The sequence below is a fragment of the Triticum dicoccoides genome, chromosome 3A, assembly GCF_002162155.2.
Source record: "Triticum dicoccoides isolate Atlit2015 ecotype Zavitan chromosome 3A, WEW_v2.0, whole genome shotgun sequence".
In the NCBI taxonomy this organism is placed as follows: domain Eukaryota; kingdom Viridiplantae; phylum Streptophyta; class Magnoliopsida; order Poales; family Poaceae; genus Triticum; species Triticum dicoccoides.
In genome coordinates this window covers 742078124-742098630 of record NC_041384.1, presented here as the reverse complement: position 1 = coordinate 742098630, position 20507 = coordinate 742078124, and the positions used below count along the sequence as shown (strand labels likewise).

At 43.8% G+C, this 20507-nt stretch overlaps 1 long non-coding RNA gene across 3 annotated transcripts in view; it reads right to left on the bottom strand.

Moving 5' to 3' along the window:
* The window catches only part of LOC119270612, a 9091-nt gene extending 5038 nt beyond the window's left edge, over positions 1-4053 (bottom strand). For 2 of the 3 annotated variants that reach the window (XR_005134175.1, XR_005134176.1), the window contains exons 1-2: positions 3337-4053; positions 2931-3085 (exon numbers count right to left, since the gene is read on the bottom strand). This is a non-coding gene — a long non-coding RNA (uncharacterized LOC119270612). Of the gene's footprint in view, positions 1-1428; positions 3086-3336 lie in introns of those variants that run through there. The other variant, XR_005134174.1, reaches the window with a different exon arrangement.
* Positions 4054-20507: the final 16454 nt, after the last annotated feature.

Here is a 20507-nt window from a genome sequence, read left to right as displayed (position 1 = left end):
GCCGTCGCCCCGTCGCCCATGCCCCAGGGCCGGCCCTGTTTCCATCTCTCCCTCTCTCGGTCTATGCAGTGGTGGCCATTGTGTGAAATAAATTGTAACAGTGGTAGTCTAGTAGAAATTTTGATAAAATTGGAACTTTCATATGCTTATAGAATTTCCTATGAACATTCAAAGAGATTTAAGCATGGCTGCTGTTGGCACTTTGTATTAATACTACGTAATTCGTGTATGTATGAATTATATGTTAAAATGACAGGGATTTCTAGCACTTGATGTGAAAAAGAGCACTTTCCTGAATGGTGGTAATTTTGGCACCTTGTTAGCTAATACTAGCAGTTAGTCATCTGGAACTTTCATGTATGATCTGGAGCTTTGTTAGTTGTTACTGAAACTTGCACTTTTTTATTGATATTAGCTGAACCCCCTACTAATCTGAACCTTAGCAATCTGAAGATATGTATATGTCTTTTCTCTGATATCCTTTTCCTCTCTGTAATTGATTAGCAGGTAGATGCCCATGAGTCTGGCAACAACTTCTATCAAAGGACAAAGAATGACGAATCACCTTCTCACCCGAGCTCTTCACGGCTCCATCGCTAATATGCAGCTTTGCGGACCTCCAAGATGGCTCGTCCAAGGCGAAACCATTGCCGTTGAACGAATCAGACCGGGGTAGCACCCCGGACATGCCATCGAACTTCAGATCTGGCACCCTCGCACGATTAAAACGTCGAAGGAGGAAGCTGTACTTGCCGCCCACGAACCAGGAATCTAGCCCACGATCATCGTCTTCCAGATGCCATTGATGCAGACCACACTCTGCATCTGCTCCTAAACTACGTCCCAAGCTCTACGTCGATGCTGGAACGAACGTCGTCGCAACGACGGAGCCCAATGACACAAGCAGAAGCGGATACTGACATCTTTTCATGGTGTGGCGATATGTTGCACTGTTGCCTACCAACTGTGATTCGTGAAGGAGGCGGAGCTGGGCGGCTGGTTACCGTCACAAACGCGAGCACTGCTAGGAAAAACCCTAGTAGTGGCGCTGGTTTTATGGCTATCAGTAGCGCGGCTGCCCAAGCTATTACTACGGCGCTATAAATAATTGGCTAGTAGTAGCACGGCCTAGCCCGGCGCTACTACTAATCCTCTTACCAGTAGCGCTTTTTCTTCCCGCGCTACTCCTATTTAGTTGTAGCGCGTACCCTAACCCCGTGTTGTTGCTGTATCTTTCAACATTCTTTTGCTTTTTTATCATGTAGAACAGTACCTGTTTCGATAAACTAGAATTTCATAAATACTAGGTACTCCTAGGTTAACCGGTGGAACAACATTGGTAATTATATAGAACAATACCAGATTTAATAGAACCCCAATCTCACAAATATTAGGTACTCATATATGTTGTTAAAGAATCTTGGAATGTGAGGTTGGGAACCAAAGATCAATGAAAATGACAACCATGGTCCAAAACCGGACATGCTGGGTGGGACACGTTATCCGTCTAGGAAAACCCTAAGGACGCTGTCTTTTCTTTTTCTTTTGAAACAAGGCATTTTTTTTTCCATTTTCATTGATTAAGGAAGAGGTTTTAGATAAATAGCCGCAAAGCGGAGAACAAAGAACTACTCTCGCGGCATTACACTATTCAAGTTGGTGGCAACTGCAAAAGCCCAAACATAGCTTTGATCTTCGCGGTGACCATCATCGACTCATCGTAGTAGCGGCGGTGTTGCGAAAGACCCTATGGACACTTATTGCTTCAAGTAGTCATTGTCTCGCATAGGAGTCGAGCGAACAAAGGTAAGATGGAATAGGCTGGCCCATGTAAGACGTTGTTCATTCAACCGAACCCAGTTTTGGGAACCTTCTAGAAGGTTCCAGGTCAGGGTTTTCTTTATCATATTTTGGATAGTTTCTCTTTCTTTGTCATTTTCAAAATATCTAAAATTTGTTCAGAATTTTCAAAAATGTTACTGAAAAGTCATGAAAAAAATTGTGTCCTAAAAAATGTTCAATTTTTTTACAAAATTCATGCTTTGAGAAAATGTTCGGCATTGTGAAAAATTGTCACATTTTCAAAAAAACACATTTTTAAAAAATGTTCGATTTTTGATTAACTATTCACATTTCCAAAAGAAAATACGAATTTTTAAAATGCTAGTGTTTCCGAAAAAATCTAAATTATGAAAAATTGTTTGCACTTTTCCAAAAAATGTTGGCAGATTTATAAACCACCTAACCGAGAATTGAGAGGCTTGGGCCACTGCCCAACAGCCCAATTCTGAGTCGGCCCAGTCAACAGCCAGGCGACGGCGGGCACGCATGACTTCCCAACGCCATGCGAGAGCTATATCGACGTGGCGTACACATGTTACGGAGAGTCGTCGATTTATTTTTGAAAATCCTAGAGTTACGGACAAAATCTCACGGAAGGGGTTAACAGGAGTACGTGTCTCCCATCAATCTTGTTCGAAGTAATTGCAAGAGGCAAATGACAAGTAGTAAAATAGTTGTTCTCATTGATGATAGGATTACACATATATATAGCCCTCAAAGGGGTACGTCCGAAGGGACACGAGACAACCGCCTCAATTAGGAAAAGCAAGGATTAATAAAATTAATTAAATCCTAACACTCCCCTTAATTCATGCTTGTTAACGTAAGTATCATCATCTTAAGAAGCTCCTCCAAAAACCCTGTGGAAAAAATATGAGGAGATAGGTGTTTGATATGTTGCTAAAAAGCATAGATTAGGGGAAGTGTTACGATTTAATTAATCCTATTAATCTCTGCTTTTCCTAATTGAGGCGGTTGTCTCGTGTCCCTTCGGACGTACCCCTTCGAGGGCTATATATATATATGTGTAATCCCATCATCAATGAGAACAACTATTCTACTACTTGTCATTTGCCTCTTGCAATTACCTCGAACACGTTATCAGCACGCTCTTTGCTGAGCGACTCGCCCGGTGGCCGGCGCGGACGGCAACATCTCTGCAGCGGCAGCGATGCCAACCAGATCGGGAACGCAGCCCTACAGATCTGTCCACCGGCCTCTCACGGCTTTTGACATGCATCATCTGTAAAATGGAAAACCGGATCAGGAGACTATCCATTTGATTTTGCCTTCCTACCATCAAATTCAAGATCTAATGAATGGTTGTGTTATCTGCATATGCAAATCACTCTATACGAGCATGTGCACATGGAGATGGATCGATTGCTGCCAGATCAGGGCAGAACCAATGGATTTCCATCGATTCAAGGATTGAAGGCAAATTAACAAACCCAACGATGCAAAGGGAAGAAGGTACAATTGTTTTCTATTTACCTTGCGCAGAATGATGCGGCCGTTGCATCCATCAGGCACAGCCCTCGGCCTATCTTCTCGTGAATTCCAATTCGACTCGACAAGGCGATGTTATACGGAGCAGCCCGCGCGTGCAGCGGCGTTCTCGGGCCACAGCCCTCGGCTCCGGCGTGGCCCAACGCTCGAGCGCGAGCAGAGGTGACTCTCGGGTCGCACTGGCGCATGCCGCTCTGTGGACCTCGACGGCGGCGCCCACTGTCGCGGCTCCCTACGCGGAGAGCACGCGGCGGCCCAAGGACCGACAGTGCTCTTTGCGGCGCGGGCGCGGCCACGGCCACAGCTATCGGCCCTTTGCTTGGCCACGGGACGCCCTTTCGCTGCGCACGGCTTATGCTGCAGCCTTGATGCACGACGGGGACATGCTACACGCTTGCTCCCCTACTGATGCGGCTTGGCCTTGGCCTCGCCACGCACAACTGGTGCTTCGAGCCACTGATCCGTCCAGCGTGGCGTCTTGGCCTTGCCCGCAGCATCTTCCCCGACCTCCGCCGGCTCGCCACGGCCGGAGCGCGGAACCGGCGCCCGCGTACTCTACGTACATGCGGTGGTCTCCTCCACCGGCGAGGAACCTCCCCAGCGGCGGCATGGCCGGCAGCGAGCCATAGCGGCAGCGGCGGTTGCTTCCGTGGGGAACGACGCGAGAGAGACAAGGGATATGGAACCTTATCGCTTTGTCTGTTTTGCATCACAGTCTCTGCAGTTGCAGGAATTCGCAGAACAGGCGAAAACAGTGGTCCAGGCTAATTTTGCACAATGCCCTTCTATTTTGGGAATTTGCAAATTCGTCCTGCGAACACTGTTAATTACTGTATTTCCTGTTGAGTTTAAACTTCCAGAAAATATGTGGATATTATATGTGGCATGTTCGATGTGTTTGCTTTTTAGAAATCCCTATAACATGTCTTATTAGTATAATAACATTGTTTTGTGATTGAGATTAAGTTTTCTCGCACAACAATATTAATTTGCGATTGAGATTTTCTTCTCTCGCAAAACAATCTCATAGTGATTGAGATTTTCTTCTCTCGCAAAATATTAATTCACCCTGCTGAATTGTCTTGCAACTTGATACAAGATCATCTCATTTAATTTGAGGTATATACAATTCAAGTTTTTCACTTGAACTTCAAGTTTGCAAAATCATTACTATTCATTATAATAGTGGTGTATTTCTGTTGAGTACGATGTATTCCGAAATGTATGTATCTCCATATTCGCTACATGTCGAGATTAATACGTCTATTTGTAATTGAGATTTTTAATTTCTTACAAACAAGTAGTAGAATAGTTGTTCTCATTGATGATGGGATTACACATATATATATAGCCCTTGAAGGGGTACGTCCGAAGGGATACGAGACAACCGCCTCAATTAGGAAAAGCAGGGATTAATAGGATTAATTAAATCCTAACAAATCTCCCTCCTTCCCATGCTTTCAGCCATGGGTCCTCCTGATTCCTAAGGGCATGTATAATGATGATAGCTTAGGAGTGTCATGTAGGATAAATGATGAGATGAAGAAGAGAGAATACATAAGAAAAGGCTTATCTTCTGTTATTTAAGAGAAGACAAGAGATGATCTCTTAGCACAATATGTCTCATCATGTTTTTAGAAATAACTAGTTATTGAAGATAAGACTAAAAGATGACCCATTGCAGACATTTTTTTGATCATCTCTAAATTACATACAAGATTTAAGATGAGATTATCTCATCAGCCATTGTACATGCCCTAATTAACTGATGACATGTCAGCCTGTAGCTTCTAATGCGTAAGATGGAGTCCGTAAGTGTAGCAAATCTCATTTATTTTGAGAAATTTGAATATTTGCCACTTCCAATAAGTGGCTTCTCAAAATTGCCACTTTCAAGGTTTGCTTCGCAAAATTGCCACTCAGCTCATTGACCCCTTGATTACCATGCCATTTCCTCTTTTTATTGATTTTCTTTTTCTTTTCTCATCTATAGACATCGGACAAGACCAAACTGCCACTAAGGCTATGTACACGTACCGAATATGGGTATCCGTTTATGCATCTGGTATTCTCGTTCGACTGAGAAGAACAAGGCGCACAATTTCTGGTCGTCGGTTCGTCGGCCTGCATCACGGTCGTTGTCGTGGACTGCCCCACTCGGTTGCTTGCTGCTCGCTCTGCTCAACCGTCGTCGCCGCTTGCCTGGTTTGCCCACACGATATAACCGCCACTACTAGGAAAAGGGCTACTAATGATGTACTAATGATGAGTGCGGCGGGGATAAAAATCCACGAGCAGGAGAGTATGCGTCCGATGTCGCGGAGCACGCCAGCGAGCAGCTTCGACGGTGCCGCGACCTGCGCCGCCAACGGACGCTGTTGAGCTGAGGAGTTGCGCCCAGCGACGGGGAGGACACCGGCGGCTATGTGACGAGCAGCCGGAACGGAGCACACCGGCGGCAGGAGTTCGGCCATTGGAGAGGTTGGGCATCCATAAGCGCTAGAGATTTGATAACACGCACGATCTGTTCTCCGGTTCGGGATAAGGTGAGGCTGCCTGCTTTGAGATGCGTAACGCCAGATGTCATGCGCTCGCCGTGGTCTCACATTTGCCAGCGTACGACCCGGTCGTACCAGATTTTCTTCCCCTGCATGGCCCCCTCCGCAATCCCTACCTCGCACGGTCTGTCCGTGCGCGACCTCTCCTTCGCGCAGCGAGCGCGCCGCCGCCGCCATGCTCGACCACGGCGGGTTCTTCTCCCCTGCCTCGCTGGATATGGTGAGATCCCATCGCCCGTTCCTCTTCCTCCGCTGGGTACCATCGGTGCCATCAGACAGGGGCCCGATCCACCCCTCTTTCTCACCTCCGGCGTCCCTCGTGGTTCCCTGTCCCTCCGTATCTTGGCCTCAACCATCCCCTCCACATCATGATAATCCGACCGGTGGATCCCATCCTCTCCTCATCAGGTGAAACGAGGGCTGCAGCTGCCATGGGTGTGGTGGTCAGCGCGCAGGATGGAAGGTGTGGTGTTGCACTTCGATTCGGTGGCCTGGACAACGCCATGAGTTGCGTATGTGGCCTCCTGCCTCTTCGTGCTCTCTGCTGACCCCAGTGCTGCTCAACCTTGCTTGTCCACCTTGCGACGGCATCGTGGTGCTCCCGAGACTTCGGTTGATTGCCATGATATCTAGGAATGAATTGCTTGTATTACCACGTGTGGATAGAGTACGATTTCCTCTTGCTAGAAAATAGCAAACTGTTGGAAGATCCATGCGAATATGCAGGGACAAGATAACAACATGAATGTGTTGCTCCTTTTTCCAGTCACATACTTAGTTGTGTTGGAAATATGAGCAATTTACCAAATGATTTTATTAACAGAAATATTAGATAAAACATGACTAATATAACAGTGATAAAACTAGTCATGCGATCTGACATGGAGAAGGTAAATAACATTTGCATATATGAATTGTAGGCAAGTTTATCTAGAGTAGACAGCAGGAAAAATATCATATATGTAGCAGAACCTAACATATGTAGGGCAAACAACAGAACAAGGAATTGTGGCAGAACCTCGAACAGAAAGGAGAAGGACACATACGGGATAGCAGCAGCAGTTGTACTGGACTTGGGGTCGATGTCCTCGCCGGCCATGTCGTCGAGAAGGTTGTCGACGTCGGGGAAGAAGTCGTCGTCGGGGAAGTAGTCGTCGGAGTCCGTGATGAAGAAGTCAGTAGTCGCGCGGAGCACTCCAAAAAACCTTATCACCCTTCTCCCGTACAGGACTCAAAGAGGTGCGGTTTCGGAGGCCTACTGTCCCGACCAGCGGTGCACGCCGCAAGCCGGGACGGGGAAGATCGTAGCAGCAGCGCAGTGCTCAGGAACTTGTGGCGAGAGGAGGAAGAAGTTCTTCTGGTGCGTCTCTCTGGGAGGAGCGACCTCCCTTTTATAGGCGCAAGAGAAGGAGGCGAGAGGCTGCGCCGGGAGCTGAAGGGATCGAGGGAGACGAAACGAAGAGGCAGCAACCGAAAGGTGCAGCGCTCGTATTCAACGCGCCGCGTCGTGACGAGGCGTGGCGAGGCGGGCGGCGGAGGAGGAGCGCGCATGGATGTCCCTCTTGTTCTCATGCTCATACATGTGGGGAAAGAACCTCCCTTATAAAGAGGTCCAACTCCCTCTAAACTAGGAATGTGGGACTAAACTTTAGTTCCACCTCTTGCCTTGCACAAATGGGCTGCGTGGGCCTCTAGGATTTATTAGGAATTTCTGAAACTGCTATTGGGCTAGGCCCAAAATAGACAAAATTCCAGCAATCCCCCACCAGATCCCAGAGGCACACAAAATTTGCCTTTGGTTCCAAAACACTGTTTTATATACCGGTACTGAAGTGGAGACTGTTAAGTTGAACTTCCACCTAGAACTCTATGCTACACTAGTAAGCAACTTGAACAGTGGACTGGGCCTTGAATTGCAAGTTTTCTGCGAATCTAGCTTCACATAAAGCCTTGACCGATACGTGGCTACCGTGGGTCTTCCCCGCGGGTGGAGCTTATGCGTCATACTACGTGACCTTTCATGAGTTTACTAGAGAGAATCCTACTCTCATAGATTGCGACGTTTGACAATCAGACTCATATAGGTGTGTTCTTCAAAAGATGTTCTGCAGGACGACATCTCTGCTTCAATGAGCCACTTAGAACACATTAAGATATACATCAACCTGCCATGCAGATTAGGAGAGTATTGCATCTTCATGGAGTGGTATTGTAAATAGTAAGGATACTCTCCTCTGAGTTGACCAACAGCTTGTCTTCCACATCTAATTCACGGGATCTCCGATCACAACGAATAGGTTACCACTGTGAACAACTCATATTGTGGGTCTCATACCCATCTCCCTTGATGCATTATCTATCACATTACGTGATAGACCCTTAGTAAAAGGATATGCCAGATTTTTAGACGTTTGGATACAATCCAATGCAATAACTCCGGAGTTTCTCATTTTTCCTGACAGACTTTAACCTTCTCTGAACGTGTCTTGATGACTTCATGTTATCCTTTGAGCTGCTCACTTTCGTGATCACAGTTTGATTGTCGCAGTTCATAAGGATACCCGGTACAGGTTTGTCAACAACCGGCAAGTCATTCAAGAGCCGACGAAGCCAATCTGCTTCGACCGTAACTGTATCTAGTGCTGTGAGTTCTGCTTCCATTGTTGACCTCGTTAAGATGGTCTGCTTGCAAGACTTCCAAGAAACAACGCCACCTCCATGAGTGAATACATAACCGCTCGTGGCCTTTATCTGATCGGCATTTGAGATCCAGTTTGAGTCACTATACCCTTCAAGCACCTTTGGGTGCCCGGTGTAGTGAATTCCATAATCCGCAGTGCCTTTCAAATAACGCAAAACTATTTCTAGAGCTTTCCAATGCACATCCCCTGTTTTTGAGACAAACCGACTTAGTTTGCAAACAAAAAAAGAGATGTCAGGTCTTGTAGCACTGGCTAAGTACATAAGCGATCCAATAATCTGAGAATACTTCAATTGGTCTCTAGCAATTCTTTGATTCTTTCGAAGTAACACACTTGCATCATAAGGTGTTGGAGAGGGCTTGCAGTCACTATAGCCAAAGCGACTCAAGATCTTTTCCACATAGTGAGATTGAAGCAATGTAATCCCACCATCATCGTCTCTCAACAACTTAATATTCAGAATGACATCAGCCACTCCTAAATCCTTCATCTCAAAACAACGAGATAGGAAATCCTTGACCTCCTTAATAACATTCAGATTTGTTCCGAAAATCAGTATGTCATCAACATACAAGCAAAGGATAACTTCCCTCGCCCCCACCATGGCGATAGTACACACATTTGTCAGCTTCGTTTACAACAAAGCCTGCGGCTGTTAAAGTTCTTTCAAACTTCTCATGCCACTGTTTGGGTGCTTGCTTGAGTCCATACAAAGACTTCAGCAACTTGCACACTTTTCCTTCCTGACCATCTAGTACAAACCCATCTGGTTGTTCCATATAAATTTTCTCGTCCAACTCTCCATCTAGGAAAGCAGTCTTAACATCCATTTGATGAACGAGAAGACCATGCAAGGCAGCTAGTGAAAGTAGAACTCGAATAGTGGTCAGTCGAGCCACATGTGAGTAAGTATCAAAGAAGTCTTCACCTTCCTTTTGGGTATAACCCTTAGCCACGAGTAGAGCCTTGTACTTTTCAATAGTACCATCAGGCCTAAGCTTCTTCTTGAATACCCATTTACATCCTATAGGTTTGCACCCATAAGGACGATCAGTTATCTCCCAAGTTTCATTCGCCAAGATGGAATCCATCTTGCTACGAACCGCTTCCTTCCAGTAGTCAACATCTTCAGATGCATAGGCCTCTGAAATAGAACTGGGAGTGTCATCTATGAGATACACAAGAAAATCATCACCAAAGGACTTTGCAGTCCTCTGTCTCTTGCTCCTAGTAGGAACTTCGTTGTTCTCCTCCACAGGACTTTCAAAGTGTTCCATCGAAATGGCAGGTTCGGTAATTGTAACTGGTTCCTGATTCGATGAACTAGGCATCTCCTAATTAGATGAGGTAGCCATATCCTTCATGGGAAAGATATCTTCAAAGAAAGTCGTGTCATTCGACTCCATGATCGTACCGACATGCATGTCAGGTACCTCAGATTTTACAACCAAGAATCTATAGCCAATGCTATGAAAAGCATATCACAGGAAAACACAATCCACAGTCTTTGGTCCAAGCTTCCGCTTCTTTGGAATTGGAACATTGACTTTCGCCAAACAACCCCATGTTCGTAGATAAGAGAGTTTTAACATTTTCTTCTCCCATTCCTCGAATGGAGTTATCTCTTTGTTCTTTGTGGGAACTCGGTTTAGGACATGACATGCTATCAATATCGCCTCCCCCCACCATGCCTTGGAGAGACCAGATGTGTCTAACATGGCGTTAACCAAATCAGTTAGAGTATGGTTCTTTCTTTCGGCCACCTCATTTGACTGAGGTGAATAGGGAGGTGTCCTCTCATGGATTATACCATGTTCCGCACAAAAATACTCACCACGGTCGGACCTAAGCCTCTTGTTTTTTTGATCAAGTTGGTTTTCCACTTCAGCTTTATAGATCTTGAAAAAGTTCAAAGCCACATCCTTAAATTTCAGAAGATACACACGACAGTATCTAGTGGAGTCATCAATTAACGTCATGAAATATTTATTTCCACCTTTTGTCAAAACACCATTCATTTCACATAGATCTAAATGTATGAGCTCTAGTGGTGCAAGATTTCTCGTTTCCGCAGTCGTGTGAGACTTACGAGGTTTCTTAGCTTGCACACACACTTGACACTTAGATCCCTTGACAGTGGTGAAACTAGGGATTAAGTTCAACTTTGCTAGTTGCGACATGAAACCAAAGTTAATATGACAAAGACGTGAATGCCACACATTATTCACTATTGTTGCAAACATGATTAACAACTTTATTGCAAACGTGTGATAAGGATAAATGAAACAGGCCTCCTGACTCATAGCCTTTACCAATAAAGGTTCCATACTTGGATATTATAAATTTATTTGACTCAAAGACAAGCTTGTAGCCATCTCTACATAGAAGAGATCCGCTAACAAGATTTTTATTGACGGAGGGGACATAATGCACGTTCTTCAGCCGCACGATCTTCCCCGAAGTAAACTTCAGATCGACCGTGCCAACACCACGAACAGAAGAACTTGAATCGTTGCCCATCAGCACGGTTGAAGTCCCTGCGGTCTGGTAAGATGAAAACATGGAAATATCACCGCATACATGCACATTAGCACCCGTGTCAATCAACCAATCAGGAGAATGACATACTGAAAGAATAGTGGGGAATATACCATACCCAGCATCCTTCATTTCAGTGTCTCCAATGACAACATTAGCGGTCTTGCCGCCTTTCCCAGTGTGACGCTTGTCATAGCGATTAGGGCAAATAGGAGCCCAATGATCAGGATCCCCACACACATGACAAGCACCTTCCTTCTTTTCATTCTTTTTCTTGAAGTTTGTGTGTTGCACAGCCTTGTTCTTCCCATCAAACTTTGCTTTACCATCAAACTTGTCCTTGTTCTTGAACTTGTGGGGCTGGAAGTTCTTCTTCTGTACCAGATTGGCACTAGATCCTCCCTCAATGCCTCGAGCACGTGTATCCTTTGCTCTCGCCTTTTCTTCCACATTAAGAGTACCAATGAGATTCGGAACAGAAAACTCATGTCTCTTATGTTTCAGTAAGGTAGCAAAGTTCCTCCGCGAAGGAGGAAGCTTAGTGATGATACCTCCAACAACAAACTTGTCCGGTAGCATACAACTGAAGTGCTCAAGTTCTCTAGCAAATGTCTGTATCTCATGAGCTTGCTCAACTACGGAGCGCTCTTCAGTCATCCTGTAATCATAGAATTGCTCCATGATGTACAGCTCAGTGCCAGCATCCGAGACCCCAAACTTGGCCTCGAGTGCATTCCACATATCTTTTCCGTTATCAATTGACGCATAAGCATCAACTATATTCTCACCAAGAACACTCAAGAGAGCAGGCTTAAACAGAGTATCCATTTTCTGAAAAGCTTGTGCCTGTTGAGCATCAAGCTCTCCTTCAGGTTTGCCGAGAGTGGCGTCATAGCAACTCATGATTTGAAACCATAAGACTGCTCTCACGCGCCACCTCTTATAGTGGATACCCTCAAATATAGGAGGTCTCATGGAAGCAGCAAAACCACTCAGGGTAAATTGCCTATAATAAGGTTTTTGGATTGTTGGACATATGAGCAATTTACCAAATGATTTTATTAACAGAAATATTAGATAAAGCATGACTAATATAACAGTGATAAAACTAGTCATGCGATATGACAGGGAGAAGGTAAATACCATTTGCATATATGAATTGTAGGCAAGTTTATCTAGAGTAGACAGCAGGACAAATATCATATATGTAGCAGAACCTAACATATGTAGGGCAAACAACAGAACAAGGAACTGTGGCAGAACCTCGAACAGAAAGGAGAAGGACACATACGGGACAGCAGCAACAGACGTCGGAGTCCGTGATGAAGAAGTTAATCGCGCGGAGCGCTCCCCAAAAACCTTATCGAAGTTCTACAAAATTCAGACATCGGCTCGGCTCGTTCCCGCAACCCGCGGCGGACGGAGGAGGAGCGCGCGTGGATGTCCCTCTTGTTCTCATGCTCATACATGTGGGGAAAGAACCTCCCTTATAAAAAGGTCCAACTCCCTCTAAACTAGCAATGTGGGACTAAACTTTAGTTCCACCTCTTGCCTTGCACAAATGGGCTGCGTGGGCCTCTAGGATTTATTAGGAATTTCTAAAACTGCTATTGGGCTAGACCCAAAATAGACAAAATTCCAGCAAGTTGCACTATGGTATTGACTATGCGTACTGAGACTAAAAAAATATCATTTTCATGTAGCTATTTGGTATCTGATTGTCGTGCTGCTAAAATGTTCGTGATTCTTACAAGTCCAGTTTGATCGGAAGAGAAAATGACTGGCCAATTCAATGCTTGCAGTATTCGACAGAAGCCATGTGTTGCAGATTCTTCATTGATAGTATTAAACTTCACAACTGTAGTCAAATGTTTGGTTTCTCTGTACAAAATTTCAGTCAAAGACTACCCCTGTCAATACCTAAGAAGCCCATCATCATCCACTTCACCGGGCTGAGTGAGAGGTGGCTTATGTTGGGAGGGAAGAAAAATATTATGCTAATGCACCATGAGAAAGGTGGATGGCCGTTGTTCACATTGATGCTTGCAGGTCTCTTCTTCTATACCACAAGCAGTAAAATGGAGAGCAAAAGATTTTGGACAAAGGAAATATGCAGAATGAAATACGAGTTGGGGTGTCCCACACAACCTATTCCTTTCAACCTGGATTGTGTAACTCCTAGAGGAGTACCAAATTTTGATGGACTGGTTGTAGGCCAATAATTCAATTATGTGGACAGGATATTCTGATAGCTATAAAAGTCACAATGTTCTTGCAACACCATTGAAAGCGAAGAAACATGTTAGGCCTTATGGACGCGTACCATCTCTGAAATTTATTTTAGTTATTTCTTAACTATTGATGCAGGCAGACAACATGCTGGTGAAGTTAAACATGGTATCCTGCATCCAAGGTGATGTGATCCCTGACTGTTTGAATGTGGATGATGATCTAGAAAAAACAAAGTTCTAATTTTTCTAACGAAAAGGTTAATTTTTAGGGTGATGGTCAATACCTTATTTATCCAGTTCCATATTTTGTAGCTCAACTTCATGGACATTGGAGTCTATTGGGATGCTAATCAGCCGTTCACAAAGAACATTAGAGCAGAGGTAGCCATGCCTTTTCTTTTATGTCTGGAGCACTTTATGATCAAATTGAGTAATATTTATTGTAAGTGCAAGCCTGAATCAGGTGCTCTTTTCAGAGTTTTATGTTGATGAGATAGACGTTGGCTCTACTGGAACAGGAGACTGGAGTAGAAGAAATCTTCAGGAATCCTTACTCACATGATGGACACAAGGATGTTGATTCTCTTCATATATCTTGTACATATTGTACATTCAGTGATGAAGCTAGGCAAGCCTAAACATTTTCCAGTCTTGTACAGGGATAACGATGAGAAAATATAATAGATGAAGTTAATTCGTCATTTGAAATACTGAATGATGAAAAAGTTGACACCAATATTATGCACAAGGACATAAATAGAGTAGTGTCAAGTTTGGAATGTACAATATAACTATTGGATTGACTTATTATTTCTTAATTTATAGTGTATGTGTCGGCGAGGGGGAGGGGGTGTTTGCAAGTCAGATGCAATGGTGACCTTGGATTGGGGAGGCAAAGAGGTGAAGATAGTGGGTGGAAGATGAGTGATTTAATGGTAAAGAAGAGTCGACAGTTGAAACTAATGTACATGTGGATAAGAAAGCTATACGTTAGACACGGTTAGTGTTGAACCATTAGAATATGTAAGTCCTGTTGCAATGCCCGCATCGTCCAGATGGCCCGTTGGGCCCTCGTTTTATGTCCAAACAAACCCAGACTTATGAAGGAGAAATGAAATTTGACCTTAGAGACGATCTTAATAATCTATTTGATTCATTTATATGCACTGTAGCCCGTAGCAATGCACGGGCGATCTACTTTATATTTTGTTGTGCAAAGGATGGTACAACACAATGAATTTTGACCTTATCAAGATAGTATACAACACAAAGGTTGGTAGTTACCACAAAGTATGGCATTGTGCAAAGGTAAAATATTGTGTTGTGTCTTAGCCATTCGGCATGTACACTTTATATTTCAAATTGTCATCATGCAGGTCAACTCTCTTGGTATTCTCTCGTGGAAAGCAGCGGGTCAAACGTACCTACAAGTTCATTGGTGTAGATTCATGTTTGCTGCTAAGTGTGACCTTATTCTTCTATATAATCTTTAATAGCTTGGGAGCCATTGATGATTTCAAACGTGTCATTGCATCTTTATAGTTTTCTGTTGCAATCTATTTGTATGGCCTTTATACTGATTATAGTATTTCTACTGTCTTCCACATGATGGCATGAACAACAATATCCCTTTTGTCAATGTTGTGGTTTTATGATTATAATCGAGACTGGAAACTCAATTTCTAAAGTGTTAGTAGTCATACTGATGGGGATGTGCCTAGGCTGAAGATGGGGATGAGACTGGAAACATGAAGTTACTTTGATTGTTCTACATTGTTGTCAGTTTTTCTTTGTTTTCTTATAGATGTTCTATCTCTTCTATGGTACAAGAATGTATCCTTTTCATGATAAACCCATAACTGATTGTCGGAATGCTCTTCATGGCTTCAATGGAAGAAAATGAGGTTATATAAATTGTCAATGCAGAAAGGTTCTCACAGTATATGGGGTTAGTTATAATCAGCTATGCCATTTCCACAATACATGATGATTTTTACATTGTAAATGGTATCTTGACTTGCTCTTTACAGGTACAGTTCCCCATTCCTCTTTGTCGGTGATTATTTGGACGGAAGCCCCTTGATGCAATGGATAGACAAAAAAATAGGATAGTAGCAATTGATGCTTTGAACTATCCAACTATGTTACGTTATGAAACTGGTGTTTTTTAAGGCATGTCTTGTCCGTTCGTTTAAACTAAATGAGCTGGCATTGTTGCATTTTGTTGCATTCGTTGAAAATGCATAGCTGGAATTTCTCAAATATACAATCCTCAAATTATGGAATTGTACATTAAAGATTCCTCGAGGATCATGTTTTACAAATATCTATTTTTATATAGTTTTGTCTTTAGCAGATTTGCATCTTGGAGATTTGACTATTAGATTAAAAATTGGTTCTGGTGTTAATGACCGAAAGCGCACCTGTTTGCTTGCACACTGCAATTGCAGAAATATGTTGCTGTCGACTCAAATTCATGCCATCTCCTTTGTACCTGGATCTGGTAGAACCAAACCCCCGATAGTGGTTAGATGCTACCAAAACATTAGCATTAAAGCACATATTTATTCTAACGCCCACATCTTGTATTTACTATCTTAGATTTGCATAGTTGTTTTGAGAATGGGTAGAGTTGTGTCCATAGTAGCCCACTGCACTAGCCTGCCAACATGCCTCTAAATTGCAGGAACAATAAACATGTCCACAATCAGACATGTCTCTGTTAGTTTCTCTACTCTCTAGCAAACCTTAAGACCATAAATGGGAGCGAAATTTACCTTCATATGAACAAGCACATGCCCACATTCACCTTTATATGACCAAGCATCTTCTTCAAAAGGCCCCCCACGTGGGGCATCATCGGTACATGCCTCCATGAACCGGTGCATGTACTATTCAATACAGATGACTAAAACACGCCTTGTACGGTAAAGTTCAGCATGGTGCAGTGATGATGCATGTAATTTCCTTTTTTTAATTTACCCATGAAGGAGTTGATTATTCTTAATGACTTTCAACAATGATTAATGGTGGGGAGGTACTGGATGGTCATTCTTCTATAGAATTAACAGGATGTAGGCGATGACACGAGAGGCAAACTCTACATAATTCCGCTAATTAGTTGCATCAACTCGCTTCTTTATTGTCCCATTCTTCTGACCCAACAGGTTATTCGTACATAATAACTTGATAAAAAGGATAAAAATACAATTGGATGTGCTCATATTTCTTTGTAGTGTCATATACACGTGCGTACAACCACGCTGCAAGATAGTAAATATGGCTACGTACGTACATACGGGTGGGGTCTCTAACGCGTACAGTGACGTCGTCCTGTTCATCGGGAGCCAATCGGCTTGGACGGAACAGCTGGAACGGGGTCTGTTCGACCGCGTACGGTCGAAACAGGGTCCTATTCATCGGGAAGGGTCTGGCATACGAACAGAGAAAATGGACTTGTGTTCGAGCTCCTACGGTCGAAACGGGGTGCTGTTGATCGGAAGGGGTGTGACGTACCGCAAAACGGAGGAAACAGACTTGTGTTGGAGCGCCTACTGTCGAAACGGGGTCCTCTTCATCGTCATAGAAGTGTCATAAGCATGACAGGAATAATTTTTGCTCGGCCCAAAATGTCATGAATGTTTTTTTGTAGTGATATTTTGGTTTCGTAGTTTTTATCTTTTGAGTATTATAATTTGCGAGCCATTATGATATTGTACATGGAATTGGAGGTAGAGCTATGCACATACCGAGAGGGGGGGGGGGCATTTGTCCCCCAGCGTTGGATCAATTTGTGAAGGATTTTGATTACTTTCAGGAGGAAAATGGCCATCCAATCATACACCTGCTCCCTCCCCCTCCGCTCCCGATGGTGGTGGAGGGGGCAATGGAGCCAGTGGGCCAGCAGCCGTATGGCGAGCACGGACTTCGCATATGTTCCCTTCTCTAGGTTAGCTATTCTACTTGTATTCCAATAATCTCGTTGCTTCTAGTTCTTTTTGGATATCAAACTAACGGGGTATTCATTTGGCCAGCTTTTTTCTTGTAGCTTCCGGCGTGATGTGTCTGTGGAGTCTGTTGTTGGCTTTTCAGTATGTTGTGCGCACCATTTGTCAATCGGCATCTACGTCATGCATTGCTTAGTTAGGTTCTTGCTATCGCGCAAGTGTGCATTCTAATCTTCTCAATGTTTTTTCTCATAGTAATGTATTTGAGTTAGTGTATGAAGCAACACAAGGTTGTGGCGGAACAACACAAACTTATATGTTATAGGAGCATCGCTTGTCGGTCCTTGTATTTAGTTAGCATAAATCAACTTACAGGTTTTTATTTTCATTCACTCTATTGTTCCTCCTCATGGTATTGTTTTTTTACAGGTTATAGGAGCAGTTCTTGTCGGTTCAGCGAGCATGTCAGGTGGCATTTCTTGGTTGGCCATCGATTTTGACCTTATGCAAGAACGAACCTTGTGCCAGTTATGCAACATCCACTACATTTGCGTACTTGGGCAGCAGTGCACTTATGCTCTCTTTTCTCCTCAACATTACTTCTGGGGCTCATGTACGTGTTTGACTTTCAAGAGATGCCTGCTTAAGATATTCTGATTAAAAAGAGAACGAAAGTACTGGATCTATGGAGCACTTCAAACACAATTATCGGTACTGTTAAAAGTGTCGGATGCTGATAATTGTAGAACATTAACTGGTTGTAGTACTGTTGAGTACCATTATAAGAGTGATTGCCCGGGGGGCATTGTGTAACACCCACGATGCGGTGATATCTCCCACGTGTCGGGGCACGTCTTAGAGGCATAGCCGCATGGTAGTTTAGTCGCAAGTGGGGTAATCTTCACACAATCCCATGTACTGAATAAGAAAGGGATAAAGAGTTGGCTTACAAACGCTACTTCACACAAATAACAAGTTAAACATACATCATCCAGAATACAATCAAGGTCCGACTATGGAACCAAAATAAAAGAAGACAACCCCAAATGCTAGATCCCCGATCGTCCCAACTGGGCTCCACTACTGATCAACAGGAAACGAAACAAAACAACGATCAAGATCTTCATCGAGCTCCCACTTGAGCTGGGTTACGTCACCTGCACTGGTATCATCGGCACCTGCAACTGTATGGAAGTATCTGTGAGTCACGAGGACTCAGCAATCTCACACCCGCGAGATCAAGACTATTTAAGCTTATGGGTAGGAAGGGTAGTGAGGTAGAGCTGCAACAAGCACTAAGCATATATGGTGGCTAACTTACGCAAATAAGAGCGAGAAGAGAAACAGCACACGATCGAGAAGCTAGAAGCGATCAAGAAGTGATCTTGAAACTACTTACGTTCAAGCATAACACAAGAACCGTGTTCATTTCCCGGACTCCGCCGAAAAGAGACCATCACGGCTACACACGCGGTTGATGCATTTTAATTAAGTCAAGTGTCAAGTTCTCTACAACCGGACATTAAGAAATTTCCATCTGCCACATAACCACGGGCACGGCTCTCAAAAGTTTAAACCCTGCAGGGGTGTCCCAACTTAGCCCATCACAAGCTCTCACGGTCAACGAAGGATATTCCTTCTCCCGGGAAGACCCGGTCAGTCTCGGAATCCCGGTTACAAGACATTTCGACAATGGTAAAACAAGACCAGCAAAGCCACCCGATGTGCCGACAATCCCGATAGGAGTCGCACGTATCTCGTTCTCAGGGCAACACCGGATGAGACTAGCTACGAGTAAAATCAACCCTCAAGTTTCCCCGAGGTGGCCCCGCAGGCAGCTCGGTTCGGACCAACAGTTAGAGAAGCACTGGCCCGGGGGGGGGGTTTAAAATAAAGATGACCCTCGGGTTGGCCGACCCAAGGGAAAGGTAATAGGTTGTTAGGCAAATGTAAAACCAAGGTTGGGCCTTGCTGGAGGAGTTTTATTCAAAGCGAACTGTCAAGGGGTTCCCATAACACCCAACCACGTAAGGAACACAAAATCAAGGAACATAACACCGGTATGACGGAAACTAGGGCAGCAAGAGTGAAACAAAACACCAGGCATAAGGCCGAGCCTTCCACCCTTTACCAAGTATATAGATGCATTAAATAAAATAAGTGATATTGTGATATCTCAACACAAGGTTGTCAGAATCGTGATTTTGAATCGAATCGGAGCTCTGATGGCAGGATCGCAAATCGTAGAATCTTCACTATCAGGATCGTAGAAATGTAGATTCCATGAACTAAAATCGTAGAATCAGAGAGGTAAGTTTGGATCGTAAAGTCGTAGAATCGTATAACAGAATCGCGATTCTGACAACCTTGTCCCAACATATCCATGTTCCAACATGGAACAAACTTCATCTTCACCTGCAACTAACAACGCTATAAGAGGGGCTGAGCAAAGGCGGTAACATAGCCAAATAACAGTTTGCTAGGAAGGTGGGTTAGAGGCTTGACATGGCAATATGGGAAGCATGATATAACAAGTGGTAGGTAGCGCAACATAGCGATAGAACGAACAACTAGCAAGCAAAGATAGAAGTGATTTCGAGGGTATGGTCATCTTGCTTGAGATCCCGCAAGGAAGAAGAACGAGTCCATGAAGAAGGCAAACGGACGTAGTCGAATGAATCCTCACAAACTCGACGTTATCAGAACTAACCCAAAGAAGCAACACCAGAAAGAAGTAAACAACATAGTAAACAACCATCACATAAGCATGGCATGATGCACAATCAAGTGTGATGCATGTCCGGTTTAATGAGGCATGACATGGCAAAGTGCACAAGCAAACTACAAGTTAAGTGGAGCTCAATATGCAACGAGTTGCATATTGACGAAATGCCACATGACTTATTTAGTTCTCCCCCGTTTATGTACTCAACAATTTTAAATGTTGGTTAGCATGACAAGGGGTGAAGCACTATCTAGGCAAGTTTGAATGAGGCCAGAACAACAAGCAACAAGTCTGAAAAATCCCCATATGCATATATTAGATTTGGTATTTATCTATCCTAAAGCATATTTTAGAGTTGTTAAACATGCAAGATGAGTGCACCATGTTAAAATAGGCATTTTTCTACCCCATTTACATATAAAGTTTATTAAATTCGGAGCTACGGTTACTTAGTT